The sequence below is a fragment of the Ranitomeya variabilis genome, chromosome 2 (assembly GCF_051348905.1).
Source record: "Ranitomeya variabilis isolate aRanVar5 chromosome 2, aRanVar5.hap1, whole genome shotgun sequence".
In the NCBI taxonomy this organism is placed as follows: domain Eukaryota; kingdom Metazoa; phylum Chordata; class Amphibia; order Anura; family Dendrobatidae; genus Ranitomeya; species Ranitomeya variabilis.
The window spans coordinates 33950679-33976839 of record NC_135233.1 but is presented as its reverse complement, the minus strand read 5'-3'; positions in this window follow the sequence as shown (position 1 = coordinate 33976839).

Here is a 26161-nt window from a genome sequence, read left to right as displayed (position 1 = left end):
TTAAAGTCTTCCTTCAACCTTAATAACTATGTAACTATGTAACTATGAATATTGTAAAATCTTAACCTGTTGTTTTTTTCTTGGAGAACTGTATTGGAGAAACACTGTTGTACAAGACCACCACATGGACTGCAACATCGATGTAAGGATGGTGTCCTTGCCGATGGCATCACCAATCAATGATAACATTAATGTCATGTCTATATTGTATTCCATTATTTTCCATTTTTTGGGATATCCTAAAATCATGACCTGTTGGAGGCTGTTGGGAACTGGAGTGGTGAAACCCCGCTGTACAAGGCACTGGAACCGCTACATAGATCCGAGACTGGTGTCTTCATGGATGACTTCATCCACCAGAGCTAGTCTACTACATCTACATTGATGGTGTATATATATTGTGCCCTGTTATTTGCCATTTCTGGGATGTCCTAAAAACATAACCTGTTGGAGGTAGTTGGGAACTGGAGTGGAGAAACACGGCTCTACAAGGCACATGAACTGCTACATAGATGCTAGACAAGTGTCTTCATGGATGACTTCATCCACCAGAGCTAATGTACTACATTGATGGCATGTCTATATTGTGTTCAATTATTTTCCATTTTTGGGATATCCTAAAATCATGACCTGATGGAGCTGGTTGGGAACTGGAGTGGGAAAACACGGCTCTAGAAGGCACAAGAACCGCTACATAGATGAGAGACTGGTGTCTTCACGGATGACTTCATCCACCAGAGCTGACCTACTACATTGTAGGCATATCTACAGTATATTGTGTTCCATTATTTGCCATCTCTTGGATATCCTAAAATCGTGACCTGTTGTAGTAGAGAAACGCGGCTCTACATGACCCATGGGCTGCTACATTAATGCGAGACTGGTGTCCTCTTCGTGACGTCATCGGTCAATGATGACCTGTTACATTGATGGCATGTCTATACTGTGTCCCATAATTCGTCATCTCTGGGATATCCTCAAATCGTGACCAGTTGGAAGGTACTTGAGCACAGTAGTAGAAACAAAGCTTTACACAATCCATGGACTGTTCTATAGATGCTAGACTGGCGTATCATCAGGCAGCTTCATACTATGACATCACCATACAATGGCTGCTCCTCTTTGGTACCGATAGACAAGAACACACTATTGGTCGGCACTTTGCCTAATTACAGTTTGCACAATACCGTGCCACGGAGATCACTAAATTAGAGCAACTCCACTCAGGTTTTGCTTCTCAGTCTACAAATTAACTATGACGTAGATGTCAGTGAAAATTTTTAAAAAACTAAGTTTGATCCATATTCATTAAATAAATATTAAAACAACTTTTTTTTAGCTTAACTATCCCATTGGTGGCCAGGAGAAAGTGGGGTATTGCTATAACACACTGAATGTGGAGCAATGACATTGTTTTTGGGCAATTGGAAGAGACACAATAGCTGTGAGACATTTTTTTTCAACTCAAAAGCTTCTAAAAGCTGAAAGAATGCCAAAACAAAAGCTAAAAAATATTATTTGTGTCCTGAAAGGGAACTTGTCCCTTTAAAATGCTCCAAATTTAATATAGCATGTTATACAGCAGGAGGCGCTGAGGAGATTGATATAAAGGTTTGTTGGAAATGATTCAGTATAACTTGTATTTTATTTATTTTAATCCTTACTCCGAGCTTAAGAGTCCAGTGGGCGGTCCTAATTAGTGATTGAAAGCCATTGGTGTGCAGAGTGAAAAGGACCGCCCACTGGACTCCTAAACATAAAAAGAAATTTACAAATTGTATACACTGAATCGTAATAAAAACAAAACAAAACGATATATCAATCTGCTGAGCTCTTCTTCCTGCTCACAGAGGAGACTGAGCATTTATTGCCACAGATTCCCTTAAAGTTCAAAGCTCCGCCTACTTTTCAAATTGTGGTGTAAAAAAGCCAAAAATTGCAAAATGTTTTACCAAATACTAACTGCGCAAAAAGTTTGCAACATTCCGCAGAGTTTTACACCAGAATTGTGGTGACAATTGAAAGAATAGGCCCCCCTGTGTTTTGTCTGTAGTAGCCTCTTAAAGGGGTTGTTGGGGGTCAGAAAAACAAACAAACATGGCCGCCTTCTTTATGATATTGGAACCACTGACATTCGGCCATTGAGGCAGAACTGAAGTGATAGGCTAAACTTGGAGACTTTGGACCGTAGCAGCCAGAACGGCGATGATACGTTAAACTCTTAGACAGGTGCGGTGCTTTACTATTATCTTTTATCTGGAGCCAAGCAGCCATGTTTTTGCTTTTTTTTAACCCTGTACTTGCCCTTTAAATGCATACTTTTTTTAATTGTGCTTTTTAGTGCATCGGATTATATTCTCTTTTTCAGTTCTAAAAGAACGTTATATTTACAAAATAATTCTAGAAAGGAAATAAAAGTTGCCTTGTGTCCTCATATCTTAATATCTGACGAAGGGGACGGCTTGTCCATTGGCTGTAATTAGTACATATGGTCCAGCTGTGATGGAAGAGCCGAACACTTCTAACTTGTTATTAATTAGCCTCATTAAAATGCAAGTACGGCCGCAATGCTCGGTAAACAATGCCGTCTGTCACAGACGTATCACTTGACGGGAAATAATGTAAAGAGCGGACGTGAAGACTTTTGGAGGAGAATTCGGTAACTACTGGTTAACATTTGACTGACATCAAGGACGGGCGCGGAGAGCTGAGAGCGGCAAAGCAATTCCTCTCACATCATTTCGGAATATGCCGACATTGGGTCAAAGGTTGACAGGCAAATGACAGGCCTTCCTCCACCGCCGCGGTGCCACAGCGGGAGTACGTCAAGGAAAATTTCTCAGGCCCCCTTGCAATTTTTTGTAATTTTTTTTAACATGTCCACTATGTTTTCCATTCCCGTCTCATACATTGGGAGGAATTGGCATTTTTATGATTAATGTCTGAGCCCATCACCCACATTTCTGCTGCTCTAGGAAGAAGTCTGCAAAATCCCCCAGCGCCATAATGAAACAATGAAGCTCCGATTATACAAAGCTTAGGACGGACAACACCTTAGATATATATATACATATATATATATAGTAGTCAGGAGCGCCGCCACCGCTGCCTGGATGGTCCTGGGACACGTGCATAATGCAGCTCAGTAACAGGGAGCATTGTAGGACAAGTCCGTTACTTATTCTACGCTAATGATCACGCGGAGGGAGCGCGGCGCTGCCCCTACCCCAAAGTGATAGCAAAACGCTGAAAGGTCTCATTCGGAGACTTCTGGAGACATCAACAGCAGTGACGGGAATGTAATAATGTACTAAACTGTCATATCTTATACTAAATCTATACTATCTATTATCTATCCATCTATCATCTATCTATCATTTATCTATTCTTCTATCCTTCTATCTATTATCTATCTAACTATCATCTATCTATCTTTTACCTATCTATTATCTATCTATCTATTGTGACAGGGTCACTGGCACAGTGTACAAGGGGAGATATGTGTCACTGCACATGTTGTCGTCAGTGGTATGAAACCAGGATATTTTTTCTCCAGCACACTGTGTGTTGGGAGGGTTGAAGTAAGCTGCATACATGGGATGGTTTTATGTGAGCACTCATAGAGTGGGAGGGAGAGTGCTCACCATATCTCTTCCTGCAGCCAACACCAGCATGTGTACTAGCAGGACCTGCGGCGCTGTCACAATCATGTGATCATCACAAAGTCCTGGTTAAATACCTGGACATGTGAGACAGTCGGTGTGGTGTCTTGGGAGAGGAGGTACTCCCACGGAGCTCCAAGGAGGTAAAACTGGGGGTTGGATAGGAAGTTAGAGAGAAGCTGACTGGGTTGGAACCAGGCAACATCCTGTGGCAGAGGGTGTTGCGGGGAAAGATTCAGGGGGGTCCCTGTCAGGGGTGGGACCCTGACAGAGGCCTAGCGAACAGGACAGAATGTTAAGGAACCGCGCCTGCACTACATTGCGGCGGTATCTCAAGAAAGGACAAGAAGCGAGGTTTATTGTGGAGAGTGAGAAATGAGATCACAGCAACAAGGAGATAACACCAGTAGGAGTCGTGCTGTAAGATCGAGGCAACATCCTACTGAGGCGCGTAGCCGGTGGCTGGAACGCCGAGGAAGTATTGGGCTCCAAGCATTACTTCAAACCAACGGCAGGACAGTTAATTATAGGTTGGCTGTCTCACCTAAATCACCTAAGCAGACATAGGGGGCGATTGTGGGAGAGGGGAGACACTAGGGTCCCGGAAGAACTCCAGGCCTACCCGTCATATGGGTGCGTCCTAGCCATATCATCTGGGGGACGGAGAAGAACATCAGAACAGATACAAGTTGTGAGAAAGAACATCAGAAACAGACACAACAGTTGTGAGGACTATCCCGTGGTGCTCAGCAGGGAAGTACTACAACACACAGGTGCTAGAAGGTAGGCACTGATTTCCACCTGCAAAGGGAACTCTGGATGTGCCTTCGGACCGGCCGGTCTCAGCCAGCTCTGTTAGCAGTACTCTGGATTGAAGATCCTGAAGCCTTCAGTAAAGAGGTAAAGAGACTGCAACCCTGTGTCCTCGTTATTCACCGCGACCTACACCACGCACCATCATCTCATCTTTCATTGGACGCCCCTTAGCAGGGTCACGGACTGGGTCTAGCCACCGTGACAACCCCAAGACCGAGACAGAGAGGCCCGGTACCGAGTACCCCTCGGCCCTGCGTCTGGGGGCGCTCCATGACCCTAATCAGCGCTGCACTACCCCTCCATTTAATCTCTAATAGGTTTGTGGGCATCCGCTGCATACATGGAGATGCCAAGGACTACCCTGTAGCCCGCGTAACCATTGGAGCTGACTGTGGTGATAAAACCCATGAGGTTGGGGTAGTAAAGGACTTAATCCATCCTGTCATCCTGGGGCAGGATTTTTCTCTATTTTGGAACTTGTGGGTAAAGGGGCCTGTACAGAGTGTCCCGGCCAAAATCCATGCCACTCTGGAGGAGGCTCTAACAAAATTAAAGATGGGGAAGTATCCCTTAGGTGTCCTTGCAGGAGAGGAAGACAAGATGGTGACAGAGGAGCCCAGCTTCCCTGACTTAGAGGTGCATGAAGAGAACTTTGGGACTGCTCAACTTCGAGACCTTACTTCAAAGGGAGCTTTTGATAATGTCACTGTATGTAATGGGATTGCTCAAGAGCCGGGGGCTGACACCTGGTTCCCTCATTTTGCAGTCAATGGCGAGTTGTTGTATCGGATGATCAAATTGAGGGGGGATAGATAGTCGAGCAGCTGTTAGTTCCAGGACCCTACCAGCGAAGAGTGTTAGGCATGGCCCATTTGCATGTTTTGGGGGGACATCTAGGGATAGAGAAAACTCAGGAGAGAGTGTTACAGAGGTTCTTTTTGCCAGGGTGTTACCGAGAGATCCTAAATTATTGTAGATCCTGCCCCACCTGTCAGATAACTGCTCCTGCTTCTCACTTCCGAAGCCCCTTAGTCCCATTGCCTGTAATAGAAATCCCCCCTGAGAGGATTGTGGTGGACCTGGTAGGTCCTCTAGTTAAAAATGCATGCAGCCATCAATACATCCTAGTTATCATGGAAAACATGACACGGTACCCAGAAGCGGGGCCACTGAGGAACTCTTTGGCTAAGAGCATTGACCGGGATCTTGTCCATATCTTTGCCTGGACCAGTTTACCTAAGGAGATTTTGATGAACCAGGGTGCCCCTTTCATGAGCAAAGTGATGCCGGAGCTGTGTTGAGTCCTCCAGATTGCCCAGTTACAGACCTCGGTGAGCCATTTGCAGACTGATGGCCTGGTGGAGTGCTTCAATAAGACCTTGAAGGCCATGTTCAAGAGGGTCGTTGAGAAAGACGGTCGAGACTGGGACTATCTGCTCTTGTTCCTGCTCTTATACATCAGAGAAGTCCCTCAAGCCTCTACTGGTTTCTAACTATTGGAGCTCCTGTATGGGCGACATCCACGAGGACTCCTGGACATCGCCAAAGAAACCTGGAAGGCTGAGGTCACGCCACACCGGAGTGTCAGTCAGCATGTCGCCCAGCTGCAGGAGAGGATGGTTTATGTAATGCCCATTGTAAAGGAACATCTTCTCCAGGCACAGGAGGCCCAAGCAAGGGTATGCAACTGATCAGCAAGACTAAGACAATTCCAGCCTGGGGACCGCGTGCTAGTACTTATCCCCACGGTGGAGAGCAAGTTCCTGGTCAAGTGGCAAGGCCCGTACGAGGTGGTGAAAAAGCTTGGGGATGTGAATTACGAGGTACACCATCCAAGTCGCAGGAAGTCGCACCAGGTATTCCATGGGAACTTGCTTAAATTATGGCGGGACTGAGAACCATTGAAAACTCCTTGCCTGGGATCCCATCCCGAAGCTAATGTGGAGGAAGTCGTGATTGCTGAGATGCTAACACTGGCCCAAAAGCAACAATGTTGAGAACTGCTGCAGCAGAACCACGACCTGTTCTCGGAGTTGCCAGGGCACACACAGTTCATGGAACACGACATCCTAACAGAGCCACATGTAAATGTAAACCTCAAACCCTACAGAATCCCTGAAGCACATCAGGAGATCACCTCTAAGGAGGTGAAGAGAATTCTGGACCTCGGGGTGGTAGAGGAATCAAGAAGTGGCTGGTGAAGTCCCATCGTCCTTGTACTGAAGCCCAATGGCAAGTGGCGGTTTTGTAACGATTACCGCAGGCTCAATGAGGTGTCTAGCTTCGATGCATACCTGATGCCCCATGTGGATGAACTCATTGAGCGACTGGGTCCCGCAAGGTACATCACAACCCTCGACCTGACGAAGGGGTACTGGCAGATCCCCATGTTCCAGAGCCTAGGAGAAGATGGCCTTCTTAACGCTCGATGGGTGTTTTTAGTACACCAGTTTCTTTTCATACTGCAGGGAGCCCCAGCTACCTTCCAGAGGGCAATGGATCGAATTCTGGCTTCACACAACACACAAGAAATATGCCTCAGCCTACTTGGATGACATAGACATTTTCAGCCCTGACTGGAGTTCGCATCTGCCAAAGGTACAGGCGATCCTCGATGCATTGAGGAAAGTGGGATTCACCATAAATCCCAACAAGTGTGCAATAGGGAAGGAAGAGGCCAGGTAGTTGGGCTACATCATCGGGAGAGGCGAGATCAAGCCCCAGCTGAATAAGATAGAGGCAATTCAGAAGTGGCCGCAACCGCTCTCCAAGAAGCAAATGAGGGCGTTTCTTGGGATTGTGAGGTATTACCAGTGTTTTATCCCGAACTTTGCCATACTTGCCACACTATTAACAATTCTCCTTCTGGGCACCAAATTCAAAAGTGGTGAAATGGACTCCTGACACAGAGATGGCATTTCAAGAGCTCAAGCGGTTTCTGTGTAATCATCCGGTTCTGGTCGCACCAGACTTTAGCAAGGAATTTGTGGTCCAGACCGATGCTTCAGAGGTTGAGTAAATGTCTCAAGAGATAAATGGAGGAGAGCATCCCATCCTATGCCTGAGCTGGAAACTCTCTTCTTGCGAGACAAATTAGGCTACGTTCACATTTGCGTTGTTGGGCGTTGCGTCGGTGACGCAACGCACAACGCATGCAAAACGCATGCAAAAACGCATTGTTTTGTGATGCATGCGCCCATTTTTGGCTTGATTTTGGACGCAAAAAAAATGCAACATGCAGCGTCCTGTGCGCCCTGACGCTTGCGCCAAAAATGATGCATGCGTCACAAAACGCAAGACAACGCATGTCCATGCGCCCCCATGTTAAATATAGGGGCGCATGACGCATGTATCACTATGCGTCGCCGAACCTGCGCCTGACGCAACGCAAATGTGAACGTAGCCTTACACCATAGTGGAGAAGGAGTGTTTGGCTATAAAGTGGGCCATCGACACCATGAAGTACTACTTGCTAGGTCGTAGGTTTAAGTTAGTGTCAGGCCATGCACCTCTTTGATAGTTAAGAGAGAAAAAGGGTAAGAAGGCCAGGTTGACTAGGTGGTTCTTTGCCTTCAAGACTTCACTTTCCACGCAGAGCATAGGCCAGGGAAGTTGCATGGCAATGTGGATGCTCTTTCCCGAATTCCCTGTTTAGCGTCTGAAGGTGCCAAACCCCCGGCTTTGGGCAGAGGGGGGAATATGTGACAGGGTCACTGGCACAGTGTACGAGAGGAGATATGTGTCACTGCGCATGTTGGCGTCAGTGGTATGAAACCAGGATATTTTTCCTCCAGCACACTAAGTGTTGGGAGGGTTAAAGTAAGCTGCATACATGGGCTGGTTTTATGTGAGCACTCATAGAGTGGGAGGGAGAGTGCTCACCATATCTCTTCCTGCAGCCGACACCGGCATGTGTACTAGCAGGACCTGTGGTGATGTCAAAATCAAGTGATCATCACAAAGTCCAGGTTAAATACCTGGACATGTGAGACAGTCAGTGTGGTGCCTTGGGAGAGGAGGTACTCCCACAGAGCTCCAAGGAGGAGTGGAGGACATTGCCAGAGAAAAGGACTCTGTTATACTTTATTTGTTTTGTTTTCCGCTATGCCAGGAAGGCTCTGCTTTTGTTTTCTGAACCCTGCCTTGGTGTATGCTGACTTCAATAAACCAGCAGGTGCTTCACCAACAAAGTTTTCCTGTGTCTACCTGAGGAAGCAGCTGAGCGTGTCAACCCCTCACACTATCTATCTATCTATCTATCTATCTATCTATCTATCTATCTATCTATCTATCTATCTATCTATCTATTATCTATCTATCTATCTATTATCTATCTATCTACATATCTATCTATCTTCTATCTCTCTGTACATTATCTATCTCAATCCCATCCATTTATTCGTATATGTATTTGGAGTCCTGTCAGCATTTTTGGGAACTTTTCAATCCATCTTTCTATGTATATTTGTATTTATCTTTTGTCTTTCCATTTCTCCATCTTTTTATCTATATTCTTTTCCTAGCATGTATTGAACATTAAGTGCAGCAGCTATTCTCATTATGACTTAGTATAGCCCAGTCTTTGCTGCTGTCCGTGGTCCTGAAATCTACATGGAGGTATTTTCCGAGTAACTGTTGTTGGGAGCAGCGGCTGAATCTGACTATAAATTAGAGGGGTTGTATGAGATCAGAAAAAGGAAACTGCGCTTTTTTCTCACAAACACAGCACTTTTGCTCATGGGCACGTCTGATATTGCAGCTCATCTGCAGTCAAATGAATAACTGCAAAACCAGAAACTGCTCACAGAGAAGAGGCAACAAATGGATGCAAATCTGTACTGGGCAACAGCAACCCTGATGCACTTTGGTGTTGAGCATTGAACAAGCCACAGTGCAGATGTGAACAGAGCTCAGTAGTGTATTGCATACTGTGGATACATTGCAATCAATGGCAAGACTGTATGCAGGAAACTCCTGAGCTCCCTCTAGTGGTGTCTGTAAGGGATTGTATGAAGAAATGAATCGGAGATAGAATTTGGGATTTTAATATTTATTTATGTTAACTATTTGTTAATCCTGAAAATCTAGACACTGTATCACGGCAGATCAACTTTAGGAAAATGTAGCTATATTGTCTCAAGATGCCTCATGGTTCAATGTATCGAGAACATTTTTATAATTTTTTATTTTCTTTATGGCAAATGCTTTTAATAAATGTGGTGCTAATTGAGACTTTTTTTTAGGCTTTTTGTCGTTTACAATGTTTTATTAATAAATATCTATTTTTGTGATAAAAATAAACATGTTCTAAACTTTGTTAAAACGTTCTCTAAAGTTTTTTATCTTTAACGTTTTTGGAAAAAAATGTTGGCGAAAGTCTATTTGTTTTTTATCTGCCATGTGCACAATATTTTTATAGTCCTGGACAGCTTAGCTGTAAGAATGCATCAACTGCTGCTGCGACCTTCTACCTCCCTTCCCGCCGCCTGCTGACACTTCCAGCCTATATTTCCATCTTGCTTCACCTCAGGAAACCCACGGCTAATTTCATTATATTGTACAGAAAAATGCAAATGAAGGCCGACAGCTGGCACTTTCCTTGTGGCTGGGAGAGTTAGAGGGGCCCGAGGCCCACCTCATCCAAGGGTCTAATACCCTATCGCTTAGACAGGCCCCAGTGGCGAGAGAGTGAAGGTAGCAGGAACAGATGGCAGCCAAGGTAGGAAAAATGGAGACGCTAGGTGTATTTTTGTTTTCCTAGTGACCGCATGACGTCCGTCACCTGCATAGACATTAATGGTGGCACTGGGCTGTTTTTTTTTGTAACGTAAGTTTCATACAAATTGTGTTGTGCTGCAGAAATAAAAATATTTTTTTAATTAATTAAATAAATAAAATAAAGTTTTTGAAACACATAGAACAAATGCGTAAAACAAATGGATTAAACAGAATAAATGATACGCATTGACAAAGAAGTCAATTAACTTTTTATTTTAAAAAAATTAACGTTTTACAAATTAAAATTCCTATTATAAAATAAAGAAATATCTTAAGATAAATAAACTCAAAAAATCTGTATAACGGGAAGAGTAAGGAAAAATAGGTAAGAAAAATTAATAAACGATGATGATGATGATGATGTTGAAAAGAAGAAGAAAAGGAGCAAGAAGGTTAGGAAGAAAAAGAGGAACAAATGAAAGAAGAGGAAGAAACATAGGAAAAAGAGAAGAGGAAGAAGAAGAAAGCAAGGAAAATGAAGAGGAAGAGGAAAAAATGAAAAACAAAGGCAATAAAAGGAAGAAGGAGAGGAACAAGAAGAGAAAGAAAGAAGAAAAGGAAGAAGAGAAAGAAGAAGAAAGCAAGGAAGATGAAGAGGAAAAATGAAGAAGAAAGGCAAGAAGAGGAGGAAGAAAAAGAGAAAAGAGGAAAAGAAGCAAGAAGGGGAAGAAGAGAAAAAAGAAGATGGAAAATAGGAAAAGGAGAAGAGAGAGAAGAAAGCAAGGAAAACAAAGAGGAAGAGGACTAAATGAAAAAGAAAGGCAAGAAGTGGAAGAAAGAGAGGGAGAAGTTGAGAAAAAAAGAAGAAGAAAATGAAGAAGAGAAAAAGAAGAAGAAAGCAGGGAAAATGAAGAGCAAGAGGAAAAATGAAGAAGAAAGGCAAACAGAGGAGGAAGAAAAAGAGAAAAGAAGAAGAAAAGGAGCAACAAGGGGAGAAGATAAAAGAAGAGGAAAAATAGGAAAAGGAGAAGAGTAAGAAGAAGAAAGCAAGGAAGAGGAAAAAATGAAAAAGAAAGGCAAGAAGAGGAAGAAGGAGAGAAAGAAGATGAGAAAAAAAGAAGAAAAGGAAGTAGAGGGAGAAAAGGAAAAGAAGAAAACAAGGAAAATGAAGAGGAAAACAGAAGAATAAAGGGAAGAAGAGGAATAAAGAAGAAAAGGCAGAAGAGCAAGAAGCGAAGGAAGAAGAAGAGAATAGTAAATAATAAATGAGGCTGAGTGTTCAGTCCCTATAAATAAATGTCAGGGTTGTTCTCCTGACCGGGCTGTCTGAGGTTGGCTCCGCCACCTTCCCTGTTCTAAGAAGAGCTCGTTATTTCACTCCACATAAAATGGCTTGTGACACATAAAAGATAAGATGTCCGGAGGCATTCTGCTCCTTCCATGTGATGGTTACCGGCATCATACTTCTATGGCACCAGCGTTCCCATAGGCGGATATGTGAAGCGTCCCGCTGCTGTAATGCCTGTCTTCTGTGAGTGACACAGTTCAGGTTACACCTTGCTGACTGTTTCCTTTTACTTTTTACTGCTTCTTCAGAATGTTATCATCAACAGATGTTCAGAAAAGTGTCCTATTTTTGGTTGAGCGATGGGTTAAAAAATCAAACACACTGGACAACACGTACAAATGATCTGTCCTAAAGGCATACCTCCCAACTTCTGAAGATGGGAAATAGGGACAAAGTGTGTGTGTCGCGCGAAGCGCGCCGCGGCAAATTTTAGGCCACGCCTCTGACCACACCCATTCATAACTAGCCACACCCATATCCATGTCCCAACCACACCCATTTAGCACTGCTGATCACACTTTCGTAAAGAATAATTATAAACAAAAAAATATGGCCACACAGTGCTCCATACTGTATAATGGCCACACATGATGCTCCATACTGTACAATGGCCCCACATGATGCTCCATACTGTATAATGACCACACATGATGCTCCATACTGTATAATGGCCCCACATGATGCTCCATACTGTATAATGGCCACACAGTGCTCCATACTGTATAATGGCCACACATGATGCTCCATACTGTATAATGGCCACACATGATGCTCCATACTGTATAATGGCCACACATGATGCTCCATACTGTATAATGGCCCCACATGATGCTCCATACTGTATAATGGCCACACAGTGCTCCATACTGTATAATGGCCCTACATGATGCTCCATACTGTATAATGACCACACATGATGCTCCATACTGTATAATGGCCGCACATGATACTTCGTACTGTATAATGGCCACACATAGCTACTCCTACACATGCGGCTGCGCTCCGTACACACACGCTCCACTCCATACACCTCGTACACACGTGGCTCCGCTCCGTACACCTCATACACACACGACTCCGCTCCATACACCTCATACACACGGCTCCGCTCCGTACACCTCATACAAACGGCTCCACTCCATACACCTCATACACACGGCTCCGCTCCGTACACCTCATACACATGGCTCTGCTCCGTACACATTCAGCTCCGCTCCGTATACCTCATACACACGGCTCCACTCCGTACACCTCGTACACACACGGCTCCGTTCCATACACCTCGTACACACACGGCTCCACTCCGTACACCTTGTACACACACGGCTCCGCTCTGTACACCTCGTACACACACGGCTCTGCTCCGTACACCTCATACACACACGGCTCCACTCCGTACACTTCGTACACACACGGCTCCGCTCCGTACACCTCGTACACACACGGCTCCGCTCCGTACACCTCGTACACACACGGCTCCGCTCCATACACCTCGTACACACCAGGGCACTTGCTTCTCTCCAGAGAAGGGGGTGTGTGAGCCCTGTGCCAGGGCTGCATGGCGCTCACCTGCGGGTGCCCTCACCAGGGCATGTGTTGCTTCCCTGGCAGTGATGGAGGGGCAGCGACAGCACAAAGTCTCATTAGGTGCAGATCAGTAAATCTGGAGACATTTCTCTGCAGGGTGAGAACTAGTTAACTTTGTTACAAGCAGAGCAACAAGCTGCCTGCTGCAGCACATGGCTACCGAGCACGCCCACTCCAGCTCATTATCCTGCTGGCACCTACCTGGCACCGCACGGGGACATGAGGGTCGGTGTGCCTGCTCGTCCTGCACAACATCCAGCTGAGCTCCTCGTCCTCCTCCTCCTCACCACGTCCGTGTCCTGCGGATCATGACCCCGTGCCCAGCGCTGGCAGCACCTCCTTCATGCCACAGGAAGCACTAAGAGTAAGACTCAGGAACATGGGAAAGGGGCGTGGCCTAACACAAGGGGGCGTGTGACAGCTAATACTCCTGTGTTGTTTGCGGGAGCAGAGTGTCCCGGGCAGGACAGCGGGGAAAAGCATCAAATGTGGGACAGTCCCGCACAATGAGGGACGGTTGGGAGCTATGCGTAAAGGGTATACTAACCGCACTAGCTTAAAGGGGTTGGGTGACGTTCCCTAAAGTTTCAGACGCTCTTTCGACTTACAGGAATCCCGAGAAGAAACCCTTCTCCATAGATGGCACTGGAGGACACAGCCATGTATTCAGCCATCATGTGGGGGATGACACCACTCAGGACTGTTTCCAGGAGCCAGACTGGACACTACATAGAGCTGCACATGGCGCCGTCACTATGGCAGATGATATTATTTCTTAGTCGGCCATTCTTTTTTTTTGAATGTCTGATATGCAATGGCTAAGCACAGCCGATCATCTGGAATACCAGGAAACGATAGAGGAGCTGCTTTGATGAGACTAAGGCAACCGGCGAGGATGTACGGAGCGTAACAGCTTTCCCAGCACTGGGCTGGCGGCCACCAATGAATCTTATTATTACTTAAAAAGGAACATCACTTAGATATTATATAGCACCATATATTGGCTATACAGTGTATATAACTTTGCCATAAATGTCTAAAACGACTATGGATAAAATAACTTCTTTAAACAGGACCAATCAGCAAGCCAAAAGTACCCAGGTTTTGCTCTCATTGTATTCCCACTGCTCCCCTGAGTATTCCGCTCTTTTTTTGTTATTTATATCACCATACAGTTTTAGAGATATGAGCCTTTTTATTTAGTGCTAGTTTTTATTATATTTACCAATAGGGCGTTGCTTACAGGATCCTCTGTGGCGTGGCTTACTGGATCCTCTGTGGCGTGGCTTACTGGATCCTCTGGGGCGTGTCTTTAGAATGCATTTCACAATTACCATTGGCAAAGATTCTAAAAATTATCACCAAATGGAAAGACCAATATCTCTTGAACCGTTTGGCGAATTTATGAAAAACAAAAAGCAGAAAACTCAGGAGGGGAATGGAAATGAAATAAGAGCAAGAACTGGACACCTTTGACCCGTTGACATGTCTGCTGTAAGGCCAGTTTTGCATCAGAAAAATATAGACACCTTTTAGGATCTTTGCAAAGTACAAAACCCAAACCCCACAAACATTTTTTGAGTCAAACCATATTGTGATCTTACTTCGGTTGGGCAGAACCACACAGGAGTGGGGTACTATGGATGGAATTTGGACCCTAAAAATGCAGCCATATTAAAATCATATAAAATTGGGACTGACAGGTAGGTAAGACTAGAGATAGCGAGAGATCCGGTAATGAGTAAACCTTCCATTGCCGACTCAGCTCTGCTACATCTGCCTGGCGGAGGATGTGTTATTTGTAGGGAAGCAGCGCAGGGAATCCTCCATACCAGCTCTGCGTCTGGAGTTCAGGAATCCCCGGGATTCTCCGTACACAGTAAAGCACAAGGATGTTAGTAATAATCAGAGATAATGCAGGATTACAGGGTTTTCCAGTGAGCAGAGAATTATGCTAATTATTTTATAATAGCTTCCTGCTGACTTTTGATAGCAAAAACAAATTATTTAACAGCTTCCTGATCATGAGAGTTTCCGCACGAAGCTTCATTACTTCCGTAAATGTTTATTAGGTTTCGCAACTCAGAGAAATGCACAGATTTTATTCTATTTACAACCAGAAGGGCAGAAACTAATGATCGGTAATATCGGAACTGCAGGACCTCTCCTCCGGGTCCAAGAATTATTTATTATTTATTATATTATATTACGTACATGGCGGCTGCCATTGTGCAAAAGTACAAATGTTATCAAATTACACATTCAAGCTCTGACTTAATTGTATTAATAATCTATTCTTCTATTTGCATGTCTAATCCTTGGAATAGATTTACATTATTTTTTTGCATTTTTGTGTTCTTTTTCATATTTAACTTCAAGTGTATCTTCTATGTGGAAACCATCAACAAGGAGGCTAACTGCTAATAGATCCTGTGATGGCTTTATGGTTATTAGAGTTATGATTTATGGTATTAACACACAAATACGTGAAGAGAATATTTATATTGGACATTTATGTGTATTGGAGCTGGGGCTGTGGAGTGTGAAAGTGGGAATGAGACAAGCGAAAAGCTCCAACACCTCAGGGCGGCATTATACATTACAAATGCACACATAAGAAGAATAAAATGACCCATTCAAAGAGTTTTGTTAATCATCAGAAAGATAGATCGATAGATAGATAGATAGATGATAGATAATAGATAGATAGATGATAGATGATAGTTAGATAATAGATAGAGAGATGATAGAGAGATGATAGATAAATAGATAGATGATAGATAGATAGATAGATGGATAATAGATAGATAATAGAGAGATAATAGATAGATAGATAGATAGAGAGATAATAGATAGATAGATAGATAGATAGATAGATAGATAGATAGATAGATAGATAATTTTAAGAACATGACTACAACTGTGAACATTTGGTTTTCTTTTCATTGTGAAGCAAACAACATATAGAACAAAATTACTGAAAACTTCCGTGTGCATAACTATTCACCTCTCTAAAGTCAGTACTTTGTAAAGCCTCCTTCTCTGGCAATTATGCAACACCCGCTAGGGCCGTGGGGTACTCGGAACCGGGTTGGACGCTTCTTAAATTGGTGTTCACGGGGCACTGATGACAGATGATCTTGGAGATCCAGGCAGCCTGGAAACAGTTCAGAATCCCCCTAGCCAGGTGGGGTTGGAGGCCTCCCTACTGCAATGATCTTTAGGTCCTTGATGCCTTAAGCTCTCCACAAGTCCCTCTCTCAGTTTGTCCCTTAAGTGGAACACTACCCGCATGACAGGCAGCTCGAGCCTTTTCCAGGTGTCACTCCTTCTTGGTGACTCCGGGCTCTAGTCTGCTGTGCCTTTGGGTGTCAGTTGTGGCCAGGAGACCTGCAATCTCCTGCCCTCCGGATTCGGTTGCTGGGCTTGCAGTCCCCACACAACCATGGACTCCCATGTCCAGTCTTTTGCGCTCAGTCCTGGGGTGAGCTCAGTCACAGCTCCACACCCAGGCTCTCCACACTTGCTTTCTCCTTCACTGTCTCCCTCAGACTGACTAACTAACCCTGCCCCCAGGTCAGGACTTATAGGGAAGCTACCCTGAAACTGGGTTCAGAGCTCCCCCTTCTGGTCTGGAGTTAGGAAATTATTGCATGCCAGTGTTACCTGCTAAGGGGTGATCCCTTTCTGCTTCCAGGCATGACATCACCCCCTGTGAGGGAGGCAATGCCACCGTGGCAACCGGACCCCTGGGGTGCCACAATTACAGCTGCATATTGCTTTTTGAGCATTCCACATCTTGCCACTGGCATTTATGCCCATTCCCAAATGGAAACCTGCTCCAGCTCCTTCAGGTTAGATGGCTTCCTCTGGTGAGCAGCAATCTTCATGTCTGACCACAGATTCTCTATTACATTAAGGTCTGGACTTTGACTCGGCCACTCTAAAACATTTACATTTTTCCCCTTAAACCACTTGAGTGTTGCTTTAGCAGTATGCTTTGGGTCATTGTCTTGTTGGAAGGTAAACCTCCGTCCCAGTCTCATATCACTGATGGACTGAAACAGGTTTTGCTCAAGAATATTCCAGTATTTCGCACCATCCATCTTTCCCTCAACTTGGATGATTTTCTCTTTCCCTGCTGCTGAAAAACATCCACACTGCATCATGCTGACACTACATGTTTCACTGATGGTGTTCTTGGGGTGATGAGATGTGTTGGTTTGACGCCAGACACAGTATTTACCTTGATGGCATAAAGTTCAATTTTGGTCTTATCTGGCCACAGCACCTTCCTCCATACATTTGGGGACTCTCCCACATGTCTTTTGGCAACCTCAACACAAGCCTTACAATTTATGTGTGTAAGTAAAGGTTTTTTTTCTGCCCACTCTTCCGTAAAGGCCACCTCTATGGAGTGTACGGCTTATTGTGGTCATATGGACAGATACTCCTATCTCTGCTTGGGAACTCTGCAGCTCCTTCAGGGTCACCTTTGGTCTTTATGCTGCCTCTCTGATTAATGCCCACTCTTTGGTTCAGGTGATGAAAAAATTTTTTTATTCAAGTCCGTTAAACAAGGTAAGAGTAGGGTTAGGGAAGAGCAACAATTATAATACAAAGCAACTATATTATAATATGTAATATAGTCGCTTTGTATTATAATTTTTTCCCCCTTGTTTCACAGACTTGAATAAAAAATGTTTTGCATCAACTGAACTAAAGACTGCGGAGAAATTTGACTACGTTGATCAGTGGTTACTTCACCCGTTGCATCAGCACCTCGCACCTGACAGAGGGCACGCTAAAATGTTCCTATTTCTGATTTATGCCCTCCGTGCCTGGACTGAGATTTTTGGTGACCGGCCCTCTCTTAGCAGGTTTCACACGTCAGTGGCTCCGGTACGTGAGGTGACAGTTTCCTCACGTACCGGAGACACTGACACACGTAGACCCATAAAAATCAATGCATCTGTTCAGATGTCATTGATTTTTTGCGGACCGTGTCTCCGTGTGCCAAACACGGAGACATGTCAGTGTTCATGGGAGCGCACGTTTTACACGGACCCAATAGAGTCAATGGGTCCGCGTAAAACACGGACCTCACACGGACATTCTCCGTCTGGGGTCCGTGTGCGTGCAGGAGACAGCGCTACAGTAAGCGCTGTCCCCCCCACATGGTGCTGAAGCCGGTATTCATATCTTCCCTGTAGCAGCGTTTGCTATAGAGAAAATATGAAGAATAGTGTTAAAAATAAAGATCCATGTGTCCGCCGCCCCCCCACCCCCTGTGCGCCCCCCCGCTGGTCAGAAAATACTTACCCGCTCCCTCGCTCCTTCCTGGTCTGGCCGCGGCTTACTGTATGCGGTCACGTGGGGCCGATCATTTACAATCATGAATAGTCGGCTCCGCCCCTATGGGAGGTGGAGCCACATATTCATGACTGTAAATGATCGGCCCCACGTGACCGCATGCAGGAGAAGCCGCGGCCAGACCAGGAAGGAGCGACAGCCGACGGGGGACCCGGGTAAGTATTTTCTGACCAGCGGGGGGGCGCACAGGGGGTGGGGGGGCGGCGGACACCTAAATCTTTATTTTTAACACTATTCTTCATATTTTCTCTGCAGCAAACGCTACTGCAGAGAGGATATGAATCGCAGCTTCAGCAGCTTCAGCACCATGCAGAGTGGGTACCACACGCTCCGTGTGGTACCCACTCGCCATACGGGCGGCACACGTGTGCCGCACGTATGGCCTCCGTGAGTTCCCAGGCACACGGACACGGATAACTCCGGTACCGATTTATTCCGCTCATGCTCTCGTAATCTTGGCTGGGAAGCATTTAGTAACAGAGTACATCTGCAAGATGGTTCCCAGCCAATAGCTGGGAGGCATCTTGTTTAAAAGGCACCCTCCCCAATAGAGAGCTGCCAACCAACAGAGTAGATCATTAGGTAGTGTGGTAGTCTACTAGTGAAGTTGTGAGGTCCCCTGGTCCTGGTGTGGCCAGTGTCCTGAACCTGTAGTCCCTGGACCCTTGTGCGGCCAGTCCTGAACCCGAAGTCCCTGGTACTTGTGCAGCCAGTCATGAACCTGAAGTCCCTTGTTCTTGTGTGGCGAGTTCTGAACCCAAAGTCCCTGGTCTTTGTGCCGCCAGTCCTGAACCTGAAGTCCCTGGTCCTGGTGCGGCCAGTCCTGAACCCAAAGTCCCTGGTCCTTGTGTTGAGAGATTTAAGGACTCTTTATATGCTGAGACCAGATAGCCTGGTTGTTCTTTGCTGAAACTTCTTATCATTTACTCCCATATATACTGGTTCTGGGTGGTTAGTCACTACCGGTGAAAGATTTGACTTCCTGTGCTGAGTGCTGTCAGCTAAAACAAAGTGGTTGGAGTAGTGTTTTTATAGTAGTGATGTGTGGTTTGCTGTGGTACATGTGTGTTTATTTCCTGGTCCCTATTCCCATTTAGTTTATTCCTCCCTATCCCTATCTTCCTCCCTATTGTTGGTTTGTAAGTTTGTTTGATAGAAGTTTTCTGCTATGCCTGTTTTGACTTTGTGTCTTGTTTACCTCGCTTTTCTGTCCCAGGCCTCATGGGGTGGGGAACGAAGCAGATTATGGTTTAACAGGAGCATAGCAAGGTCGAAGACACGGGCGTCTCTACCTTCAAGAGTACCCCCGAGATAGAGATAGTTAGGATCCCAGTTCAAGGGACAGATTGAGGGCCCTCTCCCTTACCGTAGACTGTCACAGCATGACATGGGGTCAGCAGCTGCAGTACCAGGAACTGCCGAGAAGTGGTACCTGGTAGTTACCCTGACTTGTTCTTCTCAACAACCTTGTCCCTGACTTGTTTGGAGATCTCCTTGGTTTTCATTGTGTTGTTTGGAGATCTTCTTGGTTCTCATAGTGTTGTTTGGAGACCTCCTTGGTCTCCATGGTGGTGTTTTGTTAGGGGTGTCTCTTGTTAATGGTGTTGCAGCCCTTATGGCCTTTCAGAAAATGTAAAGTGTACATGCTGACAGACGTATGACATTTAGATTACACACAGGTGGACACATAACCAGAGTAGCAGCAACACGTTTCAAACACGCCAGGTGTTCTTTCTCAAAGAAAGAGGTTTGAGAAAGAACACCTGGCATGTTTGAAACGCGTTGCTGCTACTCTGGTTTTGGAAGCTGGTTCACCTTATTTTTCTTGATCTGCTACACGTGCAACTACACAAGTTCCGTGCTTCCTCACACCACATGCCTGCAAGTGAGCTGTTTTTTTCTTTTTTTTTATTCTGAATACATATGCACATGCCAATTTTTAATTATTTGATCCCATATATATAATTTATGCCTATATTTTTCTCACTTCACTTTACCAACTTAGACTATTTAACGCTGATGAATCACACACAAATCTGATTATAAAAATATTTAAACACAGGTTGTAATGTTAGAAAATAAGTAAAAAGCCAAGGGGAAGAATACTTTTGCAATAGATAGATAAATAAATGGAATAGGTAGCATAAATAGATGAATGGAACAGAAAGGCAGATGGAGTAGATACTGTAGATATATGGAATTAAGCGATATACTGTATGGAATAGATATATAAATATATAGATAGATAAAATTGCAGCTTAGTAATAAACTGTAGATTTCTCATTATTTATCATTTATCAGGAATGGATTTCTATATGAATGAAGTAGTGAGCATGATTTCTATTGGTTTACAAGATACATAGATATATTTGTTTTCCTGTAATGCGATGTTGTGGGCACAGACTGCGTCCCTGCTGATCATCTGACATTTGGTGTCTCCTTACCAGTATTTAGGTGAAGATTTTGATGAAAATGTGAAAACTAGAAAGTAAGATAATGTGTAATTGACGGGCGGTGGGAACGGACTGTGGGCATGTATGAGCAGTCAGAGGCAGACGCGGGCAGACAATGGCTACTGGGGAGGTCACCACTTCTTCAGTCCTTGCCTTTCCCAGGAGTAGCTGCTGTAAGCAGTGAGGCGTGAGCGGGTATCATAGAGAGCTGCTGAAAAAGAGCATCGGGCAAGGCTGTAACTGTCCTGACATGTGGCGGTGTGAGCGTGGCCAGCTCAGACACAGGCACGAAGGGATGTTCTCCAGTCACTTATATGATCTGATTGTGAAGAAAAATGGTAGCAAACAACTGATTGTAAACAGATAATGGCCTCCACCTTCCTAGGAAGGCATGGCATAAGATTATTGAGGCTAAGTTCACACGTTGCAGAATTGCCGCGGACATTTCCGCGGCAATTCTGCACCTCCTGCCGCGGGTATATCGCATGCAGAATTAGCATGCATATACCCGCAGAAAACTAGCGTTTTGCAAGCATAATTAGCTTGCAGAATGCTAGAGTTTTCCAAGCGATCTGTAGCATCGCTTGGAAAACTGATTGACAGGTTGGTCACACTTGTCAAACACAGTGTTTGACAAGTGTGACCAACTTTTTACTATAGATGCTGCCTATGCCGCATCTATAGTAAAAGATCGAATGTTTAAAAATAATAAAAAAAATAAAAAACATGGTTATACTCACCTGCAGACCTCAGCGGCGTCCGTTCCTATAGCTGTTGTGCGGTGAAGGGCCTGTGATGACGTCACGGTTTGTGATTGGTCACGTGACCGGTCACATGCGGTTTCGCGACCAATCACAAGACCGTGACGTCATCGCAGGTCCTTCACCGCCCAGCAGCTATAGGAACCGAAGCTGCAGCGTGCAGCGGAGAGGCCGGAAGACTGCGGGGGCCATCGAAGGTGAGTATATCGCTATTTTTTATTTTAATTCTTTTATTTTTTACCAATTATATGGTGCCCAGTCCGTGGAGGAGAGTCCCCTCTCCTCCACCCTGGGTACCAACCGCACATGATCTGCTTACTTCCCGCATGGTGTGCACAGCCCCGTGCGGGAAGTAAGCAGATCAATGCACTCCTATGGGTGCAGAATCGCCGCGATTCCGCAATTTTAATGAACATGCTGCGTTTTTTTCTGGAATGCGATTCCACTCAGGAAAAAAATGCAGCATGTGCACAAAAAATGCGGAATGCATTCTGTTACATAGGATGCTTAATGGTAGCGTTTTTTTCACGTTTTCATAGCGAAAAACCGTGAAAAAAACGCGAAAAATATGCTACGTGTGCACACAGCCTGAGAGTGGGAATTTGTGAGGTCAGATAATGATGCTGGAGTAGAAGGTCTGCTGGTTGCCAATAGACGTTCCAGTTCTTTCTAAGCAATATCCCTACTGCTCCATGGACAATGCTACCAGTTGTCCATCTTGTGAGATGTATGTCTAGCACAGCGCAGGGCAATAGCCAAGGAAGAAGCACTTGTCTTCTCCTGTCACGCCCCAGGGCGCTACATGAAAGAGTGGGTAATAGCTGGGTGTTGGTGCTGTGAGAGCATCGCGCCTCTGCAGTCAATGGTGTTGGCCGGCTAGGATTTCAATAAAGGAGACTCCAGCTCTATAACACAGCCTTTACTAAACGGTAACTTGGAAAAGTTTTTGTACAAGGGGTAGCAGATAAGAAGTCTTACGGATGTTTCCTTCACAGTGTAAAGCATTTTCACACACATCGTTTCCTTCCTCTGTAGTCTACTCCAGGGCAGGTGAAGCACACTGTTTCTTCCTGCTTCGTCACACCCCAGCTTCTAGGACACAGTCCTGATCAGCAAGTCTCTCTACCTGCTCATCATCCTATTTCTTCTACTACTGGAGCCCTGGATTTATCGCTTGGGACCACCCACTAGTTCCACGAACTCAACCCTTTTCCTGGTTCATTACCTTCGGCATTCACAAAGATTAAGGATTCTCATGTCAAGTCATCCTATTCAAGGACCTCTGTAAGGTGGAAGGCCACTCTATATTGTCTTTGGTCAGTTCTAGGTCACGCTACTCCCTTGTCCCATAGTTTCCTTCTAGGTACTTCTCCCACACAACAGCACTGCACACGGTCACTTCCTACTTCAACTTGAACTTACCATATCTGACTATTTACAGGAAGCAGCCATTTGCCCTAACATTAAGCCTTTACCACTACAGGTTAGTCCCAAACCTTACCCTTATGTCACTATCCCAACCTACCTATCTTATGCCCTATGTCTTACCCTACACTTATCCTACACTGTACAATATGTCTTACACTATATATTACCAACATTAGTACATTACACAGGAACATATCACAACACAATATATCTATATACAAAAGACACAAGACATAATGCACACAATGCGATTGGTGTCTTCAGGGGTAGGAACGCAACAGTCAGTCCACACCCCTCACATATGCATTACTTGACCAGCTATTTGAGGGGCAATTTATCCACACTGGATGTCAGCGTGTTATATATTTGAAGCCCAGGTCATGGATCTAAAAATGCAGCTTCTAATATTCAAAAGCATAGCAAACCAGGAGAGACGCTTAGAGATCATTGAACAGCTCTGCTTGGGATCAGGGATATGGAGATGGGGGAAGATCAGGACCCAGAGGTAGGTGTCACAACTCTGTTGTTGGTGATCTCAGGACCAGGGGCTCCTTATCTGTCCCTAACGCTAGGGGTGCCTTAGCTCACCATGTTGCCTGGATTGCTTTTGATGGTGAAGATGCCGTGGCCACGTTCCTTGCCTTAGCTCCTGAATCTGCCCTCAGTCTATACCCACCCCCCACCCAGGGAAGAGGGGAGTAGTACACAACCAGACTAACAAGTTAATACAAACTGGGGTAACGAAAAATACCAAACATACAAATATACACACACATACAACAGAGGAATGCAACAAGGAGTGGAGGATGCGGTTAAACCAAAGTAGGAGAAGAAAGGGAATTGTCACACACTCAAAACCTAGCAACAGTCACAGATAAATCCACCCAACACCTTCTCCAATAACAACCACCAACAACCTCCAGCCATGCAGCATAAGCTAACTTAGACAATGAGTATTAGCCAGGACCCTGTTTATATGAGATGGAAGTGACTAGCAGTGAACAGCTGAGAGCCTTAATGCAGGAAAACTTCCAGGAGTTCTCAACTGAGCAGATTAACCTTTGCATTGCTAAAATAGAGTTACACCATTTAATATGAAGGTGAAGTGCAGTAGTAGGAGAAATAAGATGCTGCTGTCTTTTGGCTCCTACGTCTGGCCCCTGTCTGTCCCTGCAAACCCATGACAGTAGGTAGCTGGATATCAGTTAGAAGAAGGGGTAGGGGGAAAGTGCAAGAGAGCCCAGTCCTGATCTGGCACCACCTAGTAAATATGGCTGTCTGGCTGATATTAGGAATGTAGGTCCTGGCCTAGGAACACAACAGCAACCAGGAAAATGTCTGCTGTAGGAAGGAGGGAAATATGAGAGTAGAAAAGGACAGACAGATGCTAGTGGTTGGGGACTATATAATTAGGTGGACAGGCAGGGTCGACTGTGAATGCCAAATAGTGTGTTGTCTGCCGGGTGCTCGGTTTCGGCATATTGCGGATGTGATAGAGTGCTGGTGAGGACCCAGAAGTCATGGCACGCATTGTTACTGATGGTTAAGTCAGAGGAAGGTAGAAGTTCCTGTTTACAAGAAAATAGAAGAGAAGCTCAAGGCCATAACCTCCAGGGTGATATTTCCAGAAATACTGCCAGTGCCAAGAGCGTCACTAGGAAGACATCGGGAGTTTAGGGAGGTAAATAAGTATCTTAGAAATTGGTGCAGAAAGGAAGGGTTTTGGTTAATGGAGAGCTGGGCCAACTTCTCAGTCGGCTACAGGCTCTACGGTAGGAACGAGCTGCACCTCAAGGGTGAAGAAAGACTAAGGGCAGGTAATGAGTAAATTCACCTGACAAGAAGAGATTCCCAACATTTAAGGATAAAACAAATTTTTATTGATACACAATATTAAAACCATTAAAAAAGGGGGGACAGGGGATATGACCTCCAAAAATAGGCACGGAAACCTGCTGCAAGCCAATGAATAACCTGTTAATAATGGGGAGATAAAGACAAGGAAAGTAAGGAGGGAAGTAGGTTTGTAGAATAGGGCTGTGTATTTGATAGCAGGTAAAGGAGTATACTGATTACATACCAGGCAGTCCTTTATAGGGGTCTGCAGGAGGTACCTTTACCACAAAAACACCTATAGATAAGGTATGTATACCTTCAGTGGTGCATACCAATCTGTATAAGCATGGAATTAGTTATTATTACCTCCACAGAGATGGTAGTATAGTCAGGATGGCGTGTGGCGTTCCCCTCTTTCTTTCTTTCGATTCAGAGTAAAGTGTCAGCCTTTGCTAATGATACAAAACTATTCAGGATAATAAAAACTGAGCTCGACTGTTGACTGTTATATTACAGAACGATCTTGATGAGATGTTTTAATGGGCAGACACATGTAGATGAGGCTTAATGGTGATATATGTGGAGTAATGCACTGCGGCCAGCGTAATCTTATTGCCACATATACATTACATAGAAATATAATCGGGACAACAGAACAGGAGAAGGACTTAGGAATCCTGGGTACAAGTAAGCTGATCAGCAGCACTCAATGTCAGGCAGCAGCTGCAAAAGCAAACAAGATTTTAGGGTGTATAAAAAGACAGATAATAACCCGTGATCCCACTAGTGAGGTCAGATCTAGAATATAGGATCCAGTTTTAGGCTCCACGTTTTAAAAAGGATATTCAGAGGTTAGAGTTAGTTCAAAGGTGGGCAACTAGATTATTACATGGGATGGAGGGTGTCTCTTACTGTATAGTGAGAGCTACGAAAGTTGGGCTTGTTTCTATCTATCTATGTGAGTTAAGAAAAAAGATTTGCAGGACCACGTGGGTAGTTTGTGGCCAATGGACCAAAGCTCTGAAAACCTCTTCAATAGTGTTGAACGATACCTTCCGATATGCAAAGGTATCGGTATCGGATTGGATCGGCCGATACCCAAAAAATATCGGATATCACCGATACCGATACCACGATACCAATGCATATCAATGGGACACAAAATATCGGAATGGTTCC